This window comes from Parasteatoda tepidariorum, chromosome 4, assembly GCF_043381705.1.
Source record: "Parasteatoda tepidariorum isolate YZ-2023 chromosome 4, CAS_Ptep_4.0, whole genome shotgun sequence".
In the NCBI taxonomy this organism is placed as follows: Eukaryota; Metazoa; Arthropoda; class Arachnida; order Araneae; family Theridiidae; genus Parasteatoda; species Parasteatoda tepidariorum.
The window spans coordinates 15,676,992-15,696,647 of NC_092207.1; the positions used below are offsets into that span (position 1 = coordinate 15,676,992).

General features: G+C 27.1%; 1 long non-coding RNA gene across 1 annotated transcript in view; it reads right to left on the minus strand.

Moving 5' to 3' along the window:
* The window catches only part of LOC107453396 (uncharacterized), a 71,854-nt gene extending 53,158 nt beyond the window's left edge, over positions 1-18,696 (minus strand). The window contains exon 1 of the long non-coding RNA XR_011636685.1: positions 18,563-18,696. This is a non-coding gene — a long non-coding RNA (uncharacterized lncRNA). The remainder of the gene's footprint in view (positions 1-18,562) is intronic.
* Positions 18,697-19,656: the final 960 nt, after the last annotated feature.

The following is a 19,656-nucleotide window of genomic DNA, read 5'->3' on the forward strand; positions in this document are numbered from 1 at the left end:
TATAATATTGAATAAAAGGCGCTTATATATATATATATATATATATATATGCTAAAATCCATTTTATTTAATAAATAGTTTACATAAATTTGAGTATGAAGTTTTAAAGTTTTTTAAAACTTGAACTAAAAGCAAATGAAATTAATTTCTTATTGTAGAATTACTGTTTCTTATTTTGAATTACTTTCTTATTGTTATTGTTATTCTAATTAATCAATTAATAGTTAAGACAGAAGAATTCTTTTTTCGCATCTGCAGGGTAGTAATTACGTTCAATGGTGGTTAGATAAGGGTAATTATTACAAAAGGATATGTAGTGGTATTCATCAGTTGCATCCTAAGGGATTTTATCTACAGTGACAATTATTTGCTGTTGTTCTTTTTATTAGAAGCGGTAAACTAGTAGTACTTATTAGTAGAGGTAATTTTTAGCAGCGTTAAGCTTGCAAGTTTTACGGTTTTTGATTCTTTAATTACAGTTCAAAGATACTGATTTGCTTATAAAGCAAACGTCATTCCTACAAAGATTGCCACCATTAATAAATACGTACGTCTGAAGAATTCAGTACCCGATATGAATATTTATTAGTTTGCTTAACTATTAAAGATCATTATGAGGTTTAGAAAAAGTTTTATAACTAATTATTAGGTAGAAATCTTTATGTAACTGGAAATTAATAAAGACTTTTATTAAACTTAATAGTTGGCAGCATAAAAAGCTGCCAATTATCATATATGTACCAATAGCTTAGTACATATAAGCTATTCCAAGCTTTTTTTTTAGTAATTGAATAAAAGCATGCAAAACTTCTTTACAAAAATGCACAGTTTCTAAATTTTACTGTAAACTTTATTTTTGTCTTTTTTTTCCTAGCTTTGTTGAGGTTCTCAAATAAAACCTTTCACTCACGATTTCGGAAGGTTTTTCTAGTCTTGTTGTGTAAGTGCAGATTCAATCAGAGTTGTTTTGAAAGTTTAATGTAAACCTCACAGCGGGTAAACTAGCATAATTAAATTTAACATTGCTTCGAGAGTGCATGGTTTATTTGCTAATCATTTAGAAGCCTTGTTATGATAAAGGTTGTTGCCTACATTAAAATCAACCTTACACTGCTATACGGGACATGTCTAAACTAAAAGACTATTTTACAAGGACTATCTTTAGTAGGGAACATAATCTTTCTTTATACTTTCAACAATTAAACATTTTCATTAATAACTATTTTGGAATATTTAAATCTAAAAATAATTAGTAATTTATAATGACCTTTAATAATGCAACTATTATTTTTATATTTTTATTTTCTACCTGGAGGTTCTAATAAGTTTTGTTTTTAAAGTTTTTTAACGATAATAAACATGCTTTTAAAATATACGACTTTTCTACAAAGATTATCTTTAGTAGAGAATGTTTTCACCATAAACTTTAGAACACTTTGATAAGGTGTATACTAAAAAAAAGAACAACTCTTTATCAGTTTCTGCTTGGAGGTGACGGTACATTTAATCGCTTTAATACCCCCATTAATGTTCTAAAATCACCGCCTTCACACAGTATCTTCTAAGAAAATAAATAAGTATACCAAGAAATGCTTTCATTTTTGCTATCAAACCTTTTCCTGACCGTCTTGATTTTACAGTATATTCAAAGAATAGAAACTGCTTTTGGTGCTTAGTATAAAAAGATTAAAGTTTCTCGCGAAACTAGCTTAAGTCAATATTTAATAAATAGTAGAATCTCTATATATCTAACAAAAAAAATTGAAATCTTGACTTACACCATTTATAAGATCAACTGGCGATCTGTATTTGGCGTAAAGCTAGATAGTAATGTTACAGTGTTTTTAAGAAGAGATTAAGTATTATGTGAGGAAAAAATTGTCGCCAAAATCAAATTTAAAGTCTTCCGACTTATTCCATTTTTACGAATGATTTCATTGATTTTTTATATTTTTTTGGAGTCTACATTCCGGACTTCTAAGTCTAAAATCGCCAAGGGCTATCCATTACTGCTGTGAAAGTTGCTATATAACGACCTGATACGGTTAGCACAGTATTGGCTATATTTTATTGCTCGTTCTAGGTTGTTTTTGAGGTATAGAAGGAACGTCTTTTTGTATGTGGCGTTTTCCCAAAAATTGGACATTTATCCGGAAAAAAAATCAGGCTATAATAAAAAACAGAGTAAATAAAGGTAACAGTTCGTTTTCACGTTTTTCCCCTTGGAAAAATACCTTTTCAATTCTTCTCGGTGTCGAGGCGTTCGTTTATTTATTTATTTTATTTTTCCTGTGTGGGCCGTCTTCTCGTTTTCCTGCTTGTTGAGGTAGGTATATTTTTCTTGTTTGAAATTGAAAAGTTACAAATACAAATAAAATATTTTATTCTATGAGAAAATAAAATAAATGTAATTACATATCACCTGATCAAAAAATAACATTTGAAATTGAAAATGGAATTTCTATTTTTGTTCCTTATATTTTAAAAGAAATGAGCCTATTTTTTTTCGGTTTCTTTACTAAAATATTTATTTTCCATTAAAAATAGAAAGGCTATCTCAACCATCGAATTTAAGGTACAAAGTGAAACTTGTAAGAAAAAAATGGCACTTAACTGTTTTTTTTTCTTTAAAATAGTTTTGAAAACTAATTTTATTATTGTAATAAAACTATATCAAACAATTTTTTCAAGTTTTATTTCAATCAAAATTAAAATGTCATGATTTAATTTATTAACCAGTATTAAAATTATGAAATAATTTTGACATAAATGAAAGATAATATTAATATAACAATTTTTAGCTCTTACGCAATTTTTTTACGATTTATGAAGATAGAGAACGTTTTTTTTGATATTTTTTATTAGTTTTTTAAATTAAATTTTTTGTTATAGAATTCACACTTGAAAACGGAACTAAAGTATGTAGATGCCAAAATGTCATCCATTTTCTTTAAGATTAAATTTTTTTTTAGAAATACAATTTTTTTAATATTTGGATTAATAAATCTAAGAAGTGCATGCTTGTTGTACCTCGATCTAACGTCTGTATAATTGTTTGAGTTTGTTCAAGGTACGCGAAGTGCCGCATGTTGAAATAGCAAAAACAACATTCTATGTGAACCACGCTACTCAGGATATGTAAACATATATATGTTCTCTTAAAAACTGTATCTTTAAAAAATATTTTAATGAAAAATTCGTTACTATTACGTTTATTGTTTAAATGAATTATTTTAGACTGTACCGTGTTGACCGTATTTCACATAAATTGTCTACGTTGTTTGAGTTCTTATTTTCTACATAAAAAAATAAATAAAAATTTTAAATCGATTCAAAAAACAATTCTCTCCTATCACTAAAACAACGAAATTTAACTGTTAAATAATAATTACTTTAAAAAATATAGACTCATCAGACTAAAATGAACAGATTCATTTAAATGCTTAAAATGCTTAATGCCTAATGTGCATGCCATTGCTTTCGAACTAGTATGGTTTCATCTATAGCATGAATGGGTTGCATTGATAAAATGTAATAAATTTCGAGAACATAATTTATGATACGAAGTATTTTTATACGTCAAACACTATACTGAATGCTTTTTCTATCAACATTTGTTGCTTGTCTGAATGTTTAATGTGTAAATTTTATAATAAATGCACTTATAAACATAAATTCTTCTGAAATGTCCGAAATGGAAATACTCTTCATTCTAATAAATGATTATTTTGTATTAAGACTCAAACAAAATCATCATATATATATATTATGTGTATGTCTTTAAATTTGTAATCTGTAATTTGTAATCTTTAAATTAATAATTTTAATCTTTAAATTTGTTTTTTTCTTCAAATTTTGAAAAATATATATTTAAAATACCTTGATATAAATGCTAGTGTGAGAGTTAGTTGTTTTAAGTACTGAGTAGTAGTTTCAAGTTTTGCAAATAATTTTCGTTACATTTACAAAACTGACTACTTGTTTACATTGAAATTTTGTTATTACAATAAAAAATAACTTTCATCTAGAACTAACATAAATTTTGCAAATAATTTACCCTTCACTTCTAAAACTCATTTAATTACTTAGTTTTCTCAAAGTGTTGTTAATAATAGAACTAACATCAAAAATTAATATAAATATTGTAAATAAATTTTCTTAAACTTATAAAAAGTTCTTTATTAAGTATTTATTTGGAAATTTTATTAGTGTTAAAACGAGCATAAAGCAAAAATTAATAAAAATATTCCAAATAGTTTTCCTTAACATTAAAAAAATACATAATTACTTATTTTGTAATTTTGTTACTGTAATAAAACATTTCTTTATATCATAAACGAAATTTCAAATTATTTACCATAAGGTCATAAAAAATACTTAAGTACTTGTTTATTTTGAAATTTTGTATTGTAATACAACAATTTTTTATTGCTTAATACTTTCAGATGAAAGAAAAGTTTCGAAACTTTTTTCCAATATTACTAGGAAGCAAATTCTTATTATTTTTCTTCTTCTCTTCTTTCAAATATTGTTTCGCTGGGGACACAGACATTGCAGCCTAACACTTCCGTATTCTTAACGATTTTGTGAAACTTTGCGAAAGTAATTTCCAAGGGAAAGTTTCCGCTTTTTCAATCTTCTTTTTATTTCTTTTCAACTAGAAATATTAAACTTTAGAAACAGAGCGAAAAAAGCAAATCTGAAACACAGGTCTTAGCTATTTTCGCTATGCTTCAGCCTCTGGACTAATAGCTTTTTTTTTCGTGTTTTACTCGCGATTCTTGCATTTACTGTTTTCTACGTCGGTTCTAAAATTTTTGCTAGATTACTCCTATGGGTTTGCTTGTATCTGGAGTATTCGTGATACAAGATGTAAAACAAAAATCGCTTGATACTTTTACTTTTTCTGGTAAATATTAAATTTATTCTATATATATTTTTGTGGTTGTTTTTCTCAGAAGAATATGTTCTTCTTAAACTACACAATCGGCTTGTTGAATCTTTTTCTTCATAAGTTAAAGAAGTGCAAAATAATTATTTCTATTTGCTTATTCCCTAAAAATTTTTTGAATACTGTTAAAATTTTCATTCTAAAATCACTGTAAAATAAGCGGTAACAATTTGTCAATATAATTAACTATAAAGTTTATGGTTTTGAAAAGTTTTTCACATTTGTGGTTTGAAACTTTATTTACAACTAGCATGTTCAGAACACCGTGAATACAAAACTATACGGTTTTGTAACCATTTAAACTAGCATAGTTTCTAATAAAAAAATGAAACTTAATGGACATCAAAGCTCTGTAGATGCTACGCCATTCATTCTTCAATGATAGTTTCGTATTCTAATAGTCCAGAGTCACCGATTGAAGAGAACTCTGGACGCTCTTCATGCATTGAAGGAATGACAGAAATATTATAATATCATCACTGGAATTTGAACCCCTGTTTAGTCAGTCTTGAAATTGACTGATTAGCCCTCTCAAATACAGTATGTATACTACTGCATGGAATAAAATGGTTTTATAAGGTTGGTCTAGATGGCCCAAACAGAAATTAGGTAGTTTAACCGTATTAGGAAAAAAAAACAATTAATAAACGTTTTTCTCCTCACACTTAACTATTAAATATCATATTTTTGAGATTATTTAACTGTTTTGGTGGAATATGGTAAAATAACAATTAAATAATTTGTAATTTAACCATTTTGGCCAAGAAATTTCTAACAGTGAAGAGATTAAAAAATTAAGGGCTATTGTATTAACCTTGGCCTCAGTATGTGAATATTATAATGAAATATCCATCATATGAATTGATGCTTAAATGACTTATATAATGAAAAAAACACAGCTTAAAGGACAATAGAATTAATTACGGACTTCATGAATAAATGATTTATTAAATAAATGACTAATAGAATAGATATTTTAATGGATTGAATGAACAGTTGGTTTATTTAATTAAATACTTGATTGAATAATGTTTGTTGTTGAAATTTGAATGTTGTAAAGAATAAATAAAATGGTATGGAATAGATTATATGAGAAATATTGAAATAAGTAATAAGGAAAAACGTCGAAGTATGAGATAAGTATTTTTCGCTTATACTTCTTTTATTATTTTTCTCTTATTAAAAAATTTCAAGCTCAAATTATATTTAGATCTGCATGGATATTCTATAATATCATCTTAAGTTCAAATACAAATGAGAGTGTTGATTTGAGGTATAAAATAAATGAAATTCTTTTATTAACACACAACGCAGATATTTTTTTTTAAAATTTCAAGATGAGTAAATTAAATTACTGAATACTTAAATTAATTTTATATGCTTTCTCAAATGTTTTTGACTTATAATTATTTAAAGATAACAATTTGGATCTATATTTAAACAAAGAATAGATAAAAGAATAGTAAGCAATCTTTTCAATTCTTAAAAATTTTATTAATGTGTCTCATATAAAAAAAGCAATTCAAATCTGTCAAACTTTGAAGGCTTGAATTTTTCTGAACAAAGAAAGTTATAAAAAATCTTTATTAGTAATTTGAAACCACGACTTCATTCATTAGAAAATTATATTATTTTGTTAGTTTCTTCTTTTCTTAAACTTCTGCTGTTTGTCAAAGAACATACTGTACGGAAACATACTATTATCTACGACCTAGATTGCGCAAATTTAACTAAAAATGTTTTGTATTAACAATTCATAATGTTATATTGATTTTCAGACACATGAACACATAGTTTTTCTTACAAAAATAAATTAAATACAATTTGTTTTTTTCCAAAACCTTTTTAGTATACAAACATTACATAAATGAGGTATATGTTTGGTCTGTTTAATTGTTCGCAGTGAAAGAAAACTTACTAAAACAAACAGCGTTTTTAATAAAATATATTAATTATGTTATTATCTGTATGAATTCTAAAAATTTAAAAATGCGTTCAGTCGATTTCTCAAACATTTAAAAAAGATTATTTTAATAACAGAGCTATCGTATAGGCCTCTTAATACTAAATAAAGAACTAAAATGCTGAATTTAGAAATAATATATAGTTCGTATGTTATTTCTGAAATCTCTTAAACTCAAAACGCTTAAGGCATTAAAACCATAATGCTTTATTTATTATTTTACTTATTATTTAAATTGCATTTTCCAACGTATTTTTATAGTTAAAGCAACTGTTGCACTAAATAACTATTCCTTTCTGCTATGAACTTATATATTTTTCATGCATGGGCATGTAGCCTGCAAAAAGTTAAATAAACTATTGCTTTAATGGTCGCTTTTTGTATGAAGTTCTATATAGTATAATATTTAAAAAATGTTTTAACTTTAAATTTAATGTTAATGTTTCGGTTAAAATGCAAATTAAATTAAATAATTTTTAAAGTTAAATGTTTTTCTTAGCCCTTATAACACATAGAAAACGTTTTAGTGAACTAAACTATGAAAAATATTCATGCAATTGTGCAAAAACTCAAAGATATTCAGCAGCATGTATTTAAAAGAGCAATAAATGCGCCTTATACTGTTAACAATATGTTTTTTGAGAACTGCATATGATAATGCGTCTTTTGATTGTAAAGCCTTTATAGGAACGTTTCCTACTAAGACAATTTACAATAATGCTCTTTTTTGTGGTAATATGCATGAATTAATATTAAAATCAGAATATTGACAATTAATGACATTCAACAAAACCGAACCAAATTTAACGAAACAATTCTGTCGCAATTCATGAGTCTTCACTTAGCTTCTCAAGTTTCGAATTGCTTTTAATGTAATTATCTCATATCTTTACCGTAAATATTCTTCATCAAACCAAATTTAAATTTGAATAATAATAATGCATTGGTTTATTATGACACTGCTTTTTTACCAAAAAGTCGTAATAAGTTGCATCTTTACTACAAATAAAAATGTTATTTAATTTTAAATGCATTAATTCTTATTAAGAACAAAACACAGACCAAAATGCTGACACTCGACACGATCGAATAAAATGTAAGTTCAAAAAAGCAAACGAAAATTTTTCGCAATTCTTGAAACTATCAGCACGCAATTGTTAAAGGTTTGAAGTGGCTTTTTTAAGTAATTAACTCATATCTATAAAGTAAAGATTTTACTTCAGACCAAATTTGAATAAAAATAATAACCCGTTTTTTTATGATAATGCGCCTGTTGTCAATAATTTATAAAGTGCTTTCGATTACAATTAATAATAGTGCTTCACTTTTATACTTTTTTTTTGTCAATTCGCGTTAATTATCATTAAGGATAAAATAATGACCAAACTAATGACAATCAATAAAATTGAACAAAAATTCTAAAGGGAAAAAAACCCAAATAAAAATCTGTCGCAATTCATGAGTCAACTGAACGCCTAGCTGCTCAAGGGTCGAAGCACTTTTTTATGTAACTACCTCATATCTTTATTGTAAAGATTTTCCTTCAAACCAAACTATGACGGCCATTTTTTAAAGCGCCATCTAATAAACCTCCCCCTTCCTGCGAGTACATAAAGTACTTAAACTGAAAACTGCATCCGTACATACTTATCTAAATGGGAACCTTTATCACATTTCCTTGGGAGGTATTCCGGAGCCCCCCTTAATCCCTGAGAAAGGCTCCGGAGTTCCATTTTAACAGCTTTCTTTTACAAGCAAGTGCTCTTTTGTTTATTCGATATGTCTTTGGGGTTGTGTTTTTGTTTGTTTTCCAAAACTCGCCCATACTAAGGTTCTTACATTATTTTATGATGCTCTCGAGAATTTCGTTTTTACGCAAGTATAAATAGATTTTTTTCGTGACGGAACACAACATGCAGTAATTTTTTTGAAGATAGGGGCTTTAAATTTACAGCGGGCTTTGTTTTTAAGTCGTATAAAGAGCATTGAATTGAAGGTTGACTTAGTATTAAATAGAATGGAAGTAAAGTTGGAATTGTTCTTTTGTGCAATAGCCATTCGAAGTAAAAATATAAATATATATAAATATATTTAGAAGAAAATTTTAAGATTGCATTACGTAAGTTTTTTAAACAAATTTTATATCAAAGTGTGTTATTTAAATTAATTGACACTACTGATAAGAACATTATCCCTGTTTTTTAAAAAAAAACTAACTTAATTATTTTATGAGGACCAACAAATAAGTTTACGAACGCTTACAATAGTATGTTAAGGACACTAACCCAGAACTGAACATAATGTGATAAACACTGGCATTCTTATGTTATGAGCACAAACACAATTATGTAATGAACACCAACACTAATAATTTAAGAACACTGACATTAATATTTGAAGAATATGAGTACAATTATGTTGAAAATATTAACACTATGTTAAGAGCATTAATACTATTATGTTCAATAATAACATAATTGCATTAAAACTCGAACATAATTACTTGAAATCGGTACGTTTAAATTTTTTTTCAAAGACTCTGTTTTTATATTTTCTTTTGTTATAAAATATTAAGATTGATTTATTGTCATAGATTTTCTTGCTATGAATATTAAATGAGGAACATTCAGAACAATCCTTAAAATATAATGAAGCTTTTTTAATTTGTACAATTAAAAGGGCCATCAGTTTTTATTTTAATTCCAATTAAAAGTTTTCGAAGTGATTTTAGGAGTATTTCCATAAACTTTTTGATTTAGGTATTTGATTTACTTTGTTTTCATGTTAACCTTTTGATGTAGATGGGACTCCGGTATCCCTTTCACATATTTTTTTCTGGCGCTCTAATTACAAGCAGAAATGTATTTTGATATTTTTCAATTGTAAAAAATAGCCTTGTATTTAATTAAAAAAATTGTTAGACTATCGGAATTATATTTGTAATAAAATGTAAAATCCAAAAGAAAACTGTTTGGATTTTTTTATTCATATTAAAAAAATTATCACTTATTTATTTTGTAAATTGAAGAAATTTCAATGATAAATAACTGTTGCGCTTATATCTAAATAACTGCAAATTTGAAAAAAGAACTATTGTTTGGAAGTGAGCCGTAACCATAAACTATTAAAATGCTAAATATATTATTTTTTTTCGTATTTTCAAACGAATTATTACAAAATAATGAAAAAATACGAAAATTTTGTGAATAAAATTCTACGTCAATGGGTTAAAATGCTAAATAATTTTCAAAATTATTTATGTGACATTTATTTCTTTTTTTAGCTTTTATCTTTAATGCTTTTACGACATGGCAAAAAATAAAAAATGCATTTCGGAATTGTTACTCAACATTTATTCACAGTTTCAATAAAAATATTTTTGTTAGTGTCCCGCAACAACGTCGTAAGCATATAAGGCAGGGCAAAAATCCCATTTCTATTTTAAAGCATAAACATCCCTGACACTTTAAGAATCTTAACTTTTGATGTGCATAAACTGTCAGGTTCTTTTGACCGAATGCCATTGCTTCACCTTCACAAAGATAAATCTACGGTGAAAAGCCCGGGCAAAGAGAGTCAAAAGCTGACTTCCCAGCCTACGGCTATATTTTTTCGAATAAATATAGTTCGTGAAATTTTTACAACACGTCTTTGAAGAAAAGTCCATGAAAGTCAGCATGTCAACAGCAATTGCTATTTACAAATATTCATGTCCGAGGCTTATCTGCCTAAAATTCTACGCAGTGCCATTTTCTTTATTTCGGAAAAGAAATCCAATATGGCGTTCGTCAACATTTTGTTGGACTTTCTTCGTCGGATGTGTCTCAATAACATAAGACAGCAACTTTTGACGTGTTTCGGGGTAAAAGTATTACGTGACTGCGTCCTTGTCTCATTTTCGTACTTCTAAAAACTTGAAAGCCCTCAACGTAAAATCAAGAGTTTTGACAAGTCCATTTCTGCAAGCGTGAAAACTTGAAAATTGGTCTTTGTCATTTTTCAGGGATAAAAGTGAAGTAAATTTTGAAGCAAAATGAAAAATAGAAAGCTTGTTACATTTTCGGAAACAAATCATCCATGACAGATTATAGACTTCCATTTATTTTACAGTACATTCAAATATGTTATGTTCCGTTCTATGCAAAATGTATTATATAAGAATCTATAACTATATTAACTATAAAGAAAGCATTTTAACTATAAAGAAGGAAAAGAACAAATTTCAAGCTACTTCAATGTTGAATGTAATAATAATGTAAAATTTAAATTATATTAGATTTATACTTTAGAGTTAGAGAATTGATAAACGCAAAACAACAAAATAAAATACATTACTGTATAATTTGTTTAATAATTTAAGTTTTTCAAGTTATTATTACCTAAACTAATAATTCGCAATAATAGTTTTCGTTTAAATAAACAGTATATTGATCATAGTTACTAGTATTTCTCTAAATATCCCTTTTAAGGTCATATTTTCCCATCACACTTTCAATAATTTGGAGAAAAAAATAATTAGTGTAGAATAATAACCGAAAATGAATTTGTTTTTGATTGGTAACAATAGACGTTGAAGAGTTGAATGTATCGAGGGATTGCCTCATAATTAAAATTAATCTTATATTGATATAAATTCTTTGTATATCTTATATTGAAGAAGATATTTTATTGCAATGGGAATTTTGAACTTATTTTTCCTTCTTATTTCACACAAAATAAATCTTTAAACTAATTGTTGTTAACCTTTAACTAATGAAATCCTTAACAAATAAAGCTAATTAATGTATAAGCTAATTATTGTATTTAATAACGATAATGTATTTAATAATGAATTTTTTGAAATGCAAAAAAAAAAAAAAAAATGAAATTAAAGAAAATTTTTAAGTTTTAGACATATATTTTATTTTTCGAAAAGGTTAGACAACAGATAAACATATTATTCCATAAAAACGTATGAGTTTTATTTGATATTTGGCATTTTATAATTAATTTTGAAAATTTATCAAGGCAGTAATTTTATATTTCAAAACATTTAATGAAAATTAATATCATCAAATTAATTTGTACAAGTTAAAAATTTTCAGCTATTTTTCAGAACCATTGATTACAAGCAAATTATATTTCAATTTAGTGTTTCGACGAGAAAATAGCTTAATTTTTTAAAAGTTTAAATAAAAATATATAAAATAAAATAACTGAGAATTAATATTAATTTTCTCTAATTCTAAAAATTTACATTTTATATTCGATCTTATTTAAATATAATGAATGTGCAAGAATATATTTAGCACTCAGCAGTTTTAAAAAATTCAGTTTTATACATTTTAACGTTTTTCTTCGATTTCATTTGTACCAGAAATATTTTTAGGTATTGATGCCGCATACATAACATTACTCCTCTTATAAAAAATTGAAAAATCAATTTGTTTGAAATTATAATTATTTAATTATTATTATTATTATTGTTGATTATATGGTAAAAAAATGAAGCAAATATCTCAACAATACCTAATACAATGTATTATGCTTGTTCAAACTCCATCATGTAAGCTTTAGCACTTGAAATAGCTTTTAAAATGCTTAGGTAATATCGAATTTGCTTTTTATGCCATAATATACTATTCCATGTAGTATATAAAATATTGATAAAATATTAAAACTAAAAAAAGTAGAGATTTCAAATTATAAAAATTTTTACATAAAAGTAATATGAATAGTACTGATATTAACTTTTTAAATTACCTAAAATAATGTTCAGTCGATTTATAGCAACCATAATTAATTAGAGCCGATTTACAGCAGTTAGTAAGAATAACAACTAATATAAATAACAATGCTATAGAATTTTTATGTATTAACCAAAATATTATTCAAACGATTTGCTACAAACAGAATTAAAGACAATTGAAATATTTTTATTTTCCCTAACTTCCATTTTCATTAAGATTTAGAACTATAATAAGTTTATCAAATGTTTATAAATAGATTTTAGGTTATTTTTCATTAAATTATTATTTGTTTAAAATAGAGCATTTAATTTTAAGACTATTACAGATTTAAAAAATATTTTAGACTACTTTCATTAGACTATTTAGATTTAAAATAGAGCATTTAATTTTAAGACTATTACCGATTTAAAATAGATTTAAGACTATTTTTCAGTTTTCGTGACGTTTTTTGGCAAGTAAATGAGACATTTAAAGTATTTTTTGTGATAAAAAATATTAGAAACAGAGTATATTTATTTTCTCAGTAATTATGTAAATAAAAATCACTGGACAGTCACATTAAATTTATTTTATTTCATTCTGAATGATTTAAATGTACTAAAACGCAAATGCGTTTAAAATTTTAAGTAAGCAATAACTTAATTAATTCATAAATATTTACATTATCATTAAAAGCAAAAAATCTCTTTTACTTAACCCGATAACCACAGAAAAAGCAAACCGGTTGCTCCTGTCTTTAGTTTTCCACCATTAAGTTTCTCCACCAATTGATTCTTTCTCCGAGGAATCCTCTGCTCCAGTAAATCTGTTTCCCACCATATCGAAGAGTAAGGAGGAAAAATTCTTTTACAGTTTTGATATGCGTTCGCCATTTCTTCCTTTTCTACTTTCAGACATTATTGTAATAAATTTTCCACATTGAAAAAGTTGTGCAAATTAAATTTCACAGAAACATGGATGTTAATATCTTTCATATTTATTACAAATAAATTACGGTTTTTAGATATTATTCGTGGTATTGAAATAATTGAAAATATTACTTATTTTTGCTTTTATTGAAAAAATGTAGTATGTGTTTTTTTTAAATTTTCATTTGAGTTTCCTTATTTCTTCTTATTTAATAAAAATCATTGATAACTAGCGTTTGAAAGCCACGTCTCTATTTTCCCCAAAAATATATATTTATTTTTTTAAATAGAGAAGTTTTTTTTCTTTTTATAAAATTTTAAATGAAAATAATTTAAATATTTTTTTATTCATTTATTTAGTTTTATTTAATTGTTTAAAGACGCATACTGATGAGTATAGAAGAAAATAAGATTAATATTTTTGAAGGTATAGAATAATGATTACAAACATTGTTTTTTTTTAGAAAAATTACACTGTTTTTATTCTTCTTTTTTTTAAGTTTGAAAATATTGACGGTAACTTTGAAAAAAAAAGATAATGGTTAAATTTGTACAATTCAAATCTAGTATATACATTTTTCATATTCCTAAATCACAAAATCACAGATTAATTCCTTCAAAAGTTAATAATTTTAACTGAAACAGTATAAAATGCTTCTTCTGAAAATAACACTTATTACTGTGGAGTAAAAAGTGGAACTCGGCTAAGACCTCAAGTCAAAATTTCGAGGTCTTTAATGGATTTTGAAGTTATGCGTAGTTGACTTGGACGCATCAAATTCATTTTGTACAAATGTCCTGATAAAGTTGCGCTATAAAAGCTAAATGAGGGTTCTTAACAATCATGTTGTTGAAAAAAATATATTTCCGGAAAAATTAATAAAAATTGATTGAAATGAAATAAATGTAAAAAGTAGCAAAATTTTATTCTTTTTATTTTTGGTAAAATCTAAAATCTGCGATAGAACTTTCTGCCAACATAATATATATCCTTCCTTCCTTAATGCTGGAGAAGTAGAGCTTTAGGTTTTTCTTTTTGGATTGACTTTTGTGGGAGATTTTATCAAATGGCTTTTCCTCATATCTTTATATCTACCTTATATGAATATCTATGCACCGAATATACAATTCGAAAAGTTTTTCAAGCAAATGCATTCGATCGAGTACTCTAATGAGGGTACTTTTATGCAGAGATTATGGAGAGTAGAGTATTTTTGAGGACGGGAGGCTCATACGGATAAATTTATCTCTATTATCTGGAGAAAAGGGAGAAAAAAATTCCAAAATACCGAAACGGGGAAAAATTTAAGAGAGCTACTCTTTTTTGGAACTGTCGCCGTATACTTGAGTTAAATTATCGCACTTCTTTTCCCCAAAAATGGCTACTTCTTCTTTTTCTTTTTGAAAACCATTACGTATGCGCATAAAAAAAGGGAAAAAAGAGAAAGAACAGCGCTAGGAAAGAATATCCCACACCAAGATTAAAGCAAAGACGCGAGAAGAAGTAAAGGGAAAAAATATAAAAAAAAAAAAAAAATTCCGAAATGAAAGTAGAAAAATCCGCTGACTGGTTGGGATCTTCTCTCCGTCAATCCCGTAAAGCATCTTATTACTATGCAGAAAATCCACCCCTGCACATTCAAAAAAATCCCTAAGGCAGGGAAGGGAAAAAAAAGGGGCGGATCGAAATCCCCAACCCTTCCGCCACTGCAGCCAATGCTAGGCAGTGAAGTCTCCCACCAGGATTGAAGTGTGGTAAAAATTACGCGCAACGCAGATTACGCCAGAGTTGAGTAAGAGAGGGAAGGGTTCTACCAAACGACTTTCATTTTACCCAATCAGGAGCTTCCGATCTTCACAACCCCTTTCTCTACAATCCCCCTTTACGATCGGCATAAAATATGGAAGGGTTGAGCGTCGATCATTAACTCTACCTCCCTATCATTTGAAGGTGCTTTAAATTTTTCCAGGGGGGAAGGCAATATGATAAGAAGAAAGAAGCATTTAAGCCATTAAAGTAAAAGTTTTAGGTTCGCTACCCTAACCAGTAGTGATAAAGGGTTTCACTCCAGGGAATTTACTTTAAGGTATAAAAAACTTGTTTTTTTTTCCTATTTGGTGGACTGATGATGAATGGGTTTTCACATCAGGATTTTGGTCTTTCATGCAAACTAGAGCGTAAAGAGCCACCCATTAAGCTAGTGGAAAAATTAGGCATTCCAGTTTTATGAGCAAAAAGTATTTTTCTAAAAAACATTAGATTGAAGTGTGAGCATGGTATTAAAAGAATGTGATGGAAATTAGTTCATTCTTTTCGAACTATGTAATTTATTGATTAAAGTAGGTTATTACCTCAATCAATGTTCTGGATAATATTATATTGACGTGTAAGCAAGATGACAAAGAGAATGCCATATAATTAAGAGTATTTATTTCTAACAACGTAATATATTTATTAAATTAGCTTATTATATTAATCAATATTTTTTATATGAACTGAACTTAATTTGCTTAACGATTTTTTTTCAATTTATAAGGAAAATATGATAGTTTTCCCGAAAAAATGTATTAGAAAATATGCCCCCTACTTAAAAAAGTATTTAATTAGCATATGAAAATTGCAATTTGAGATGGATTTAGTTTTTGATTTGTTTAAAAAGAATTAATTTCCTTAATTAAGAAAATTAACTTTTTAATATAAAAAACAAAGAGTATTTCTATAAACCAACGTTGCTGTTAACTACTTCTACATGAAATTTAAATTTTAAATAAAATATATAGGTATATGACATAGCATCAGTTCTTTATATAAATAGCAAAAACTATCTTTCCTTTGTATAAGTAAAGTTAGGTACGAAAATAAAACATTGTTGTTCAAATTGCTATTCCCGTGCTTAATTGTATAAAAACAATCTACTCACGGTATCAAAATTGCGCCAAAATTGAAGTTTTTGAAAACGATCAATTACGATCAAACGATCTCCCAGATAATATCTCATTTGATGCAATATTCCTTCCCTTATCAATTGCAATTATTTTATAACTTCTTCAAAATCACTGTAGAAGGAATTAGTAAAACCTCTTAGGTGAAAATATAACAAAAACAACGAAAATTTAGTTTTTTGATCCGAACTATGCACAAAATGTCGAATTCTACTTAGTCTCATAATTAAATAATCCAAATTATTATTTTGTTTTTTTTTTCAATTTTCTCTTAAAAAGGGCTTTCTTCATGATTATAGCGAGTATCCCTGGTACCAAATGTCATATTTAAAAGTCTGTAAATGAAATCGAAAGCGATAAAATTTTAAAATATAGTAATTTTTCTCCTAAAATAATTAAAATAAAAAACTTAAATTTTCAATAATTTCAAAGCAATGCTACAATTTAAAACTCACCAAATTATAAAGTAAATATCTGACAAAAATAAATCACATGGATAAAATAAATCAAAATAATTGGATTAAAATATTTAAAGACAAAAGGAAAACCGAACAATCATCATAAGCTGTAAGACAACAATATAAAACAAAAAGAAAGTCTACTACTACAACTATAGGGCATACAGAAAACTTTACTTTATCAAAGTACTTTTATTGCTGCGAATTGTTTTGCCTTATATTTATAGAGTAGCGAATATAGGGAAACGGAAAACACGTATATATTCTGAGTCTCTTTCAAAAACAATTAAAAGAACATGATCTGAATCAAAAGAAACATTAATAATATTTGCTTTCGTGGAATATAATTTTTTTATTATATATTATAAGAATTTATATATAATATTTTCTTTAACGACGAAGTAACAAGTGACTAAAACTTTTTATTTTGCGAACGAAAAGAAAAAAAAAAACTTATTTAGAACATGTTTCCATGGTAACCAAAACTTTTAGTTTGAGAATCCAAGAGCAAAATGTGTTTTATACAAACAAAAAAATGTATCATTCGTAAATACCGGATCCATTTTTGTTCATAGAAACAAATCCATGCTATTATTTATTTGTTTTAACTTTTTGATGCATTGAAAATATGTCTGGAGATTATGTAAATGTTCTCAGAGCTGTAAGAAAAATGTAGATTTTACTTTAAATTTGGAATTGTAACCGATATTCGTGTAACAGAACTATTAGCAAAAAATTCTCCTAAAAATTTATTTCTTATACCTAAAAATAACGTTATTTACGTTTTTGGGTTATGGACGAATAACAAAATTAACAAATTTGATCCAAATTGTTCACCTAAATTAATTAAATTTCTATTTATTAGTTTTTTTAACTAATATTTTCTTAGAACCGTAATTAATATATTTGAAAAATCAATTATGTTATGATTTAAAAAGATTTTTTTTAATTCCATGATTCCAGAATTTCTATTCTAGAATTTCTTTCCGTATTACTTTTTCTGTTTAAATCTGATAACTTGTTTCAATTCAAATTAAAATATGGGTTGAATTAATGTAGAGAAACTTCAAGAAAAAAATTGTAGATATTTATATACTGTAGAAATACTGTCAGTTTAAATCAGAATTATTATATAGAAGATAATAGGAAGATAATAATTTTTTTCCTGTAACATCCTTTTTCTTGAAACTGATAACTTATTTGAACTTATTTTATAACTTAGTTTATCCTTAATGCAGTACGAAAATAGAGGAAACTAAAAAAAACTTATAGCAAATTGAGAAAAAAAATCTAATGAGATATTCTGATAAGGGAAAAAATATGAAATGTTTTTATCTAGGTGCACCTGAACTTAAAATTATCAGTTTTTTTCGAATGAAACAAATTAAAATCCTCAACTATTTACTATAAACTCAGATTACAAATCTATATTAGGAATGGAGAATTTAAAACTTTCTAATGTATTAAAGTAAAAAATGTTAAAAATGCTGAAAATAGTGAAAACTAATCCTACAGCTTGGGTTTAAGGATGAAAGATGAGAAAACGGGATTCATTTCTTATTCAGATTAAACAGCAAGGATGGAAGGTCAAAAAGGTGATGGTCTCTTACCTTCTTTTAGGAAAATGCAAGATGGCGGTTGCCAATAAAGACAAAGAATTCCGGAAAAAAGAGGAAAAAGGAAAAGTAGATTCAAGATTATGGTGATGAAGCGAACCATGCGTGGTATATGCAAAAAAGAAATACCCTCGAAATGAAAAGGGAGAAAGAAGAAAGAATAAAAAGGAGGGAGAGAGAGATTGAAAGAAAAGGCCATGGGTGGAATGCCCGGGTAGCCATCGGCCATTACTACTTTCCTCCGTCGCGTGGTCAAATTTACATGGCGGGCATAAAATAAAAAAGGAAAATATTCCCAATCGATATAATCGATTTTTTGTGCCTTATTTTTCTCTCTTTCTCCATTTTCTTCTTTTCCACCTTGGCAACAGGGCCAGCTGAGAAAGCTCTCAGCTCACCCCCCTCTTCGAAAATAGAGCGGGGGTGGAAAATTCGACTGCCCAGCAAAGGGGGGTTCTTGGTGTTGGTCACGTGATGTTAGACGACTGATGACCTGGGAGGAGGAGGGATGAAGGAGGAAAAAAACTGGGGGTGGTAGGAAGGATCGGGATCTATAAGGGACAGTTTCTCTGCATCTTCTCTATGTATCCACCACTTTTTTTTTTTTTTTTACTTTATCTTTGAGGCCTCGCTCTTTTGCCACGAATGAAATGATGAAAGGTAAAAAATAAGAAGAAAAAAATGCCTCAATCACGGATCCTTAATAAACCCGGGAGTTTCTCTTTTTTTGATTGATGGACTTTATTTGGATGAGTAAAATGGACGCCCTGTTCGTGACAGTTCGTAATCTTGCTGATATCTTCTTCTAGTTTGTGTGCAGTTATGGAGGGATGAAAAAAAATTGTCGATGAGTAGCTGAATCATTCATTTCAGAAAATGAAATTCTACTTTCGTTCACAAATGAATGACGGACTTTTGAAGATTTTTTGCGCTGCGGAGTTGGCGATAAGAGCAAAATGAGAAATGGAGCTCATCAACTTGGAGCTGTAAATTCGTAAATTCTTAAGTCGTATCGTCAAAAATATTCCTTTTTTTGTTTTCCTTTATAGTACTTTTGAAATGTAAATCCGAAACAAATTGTGTCTTTG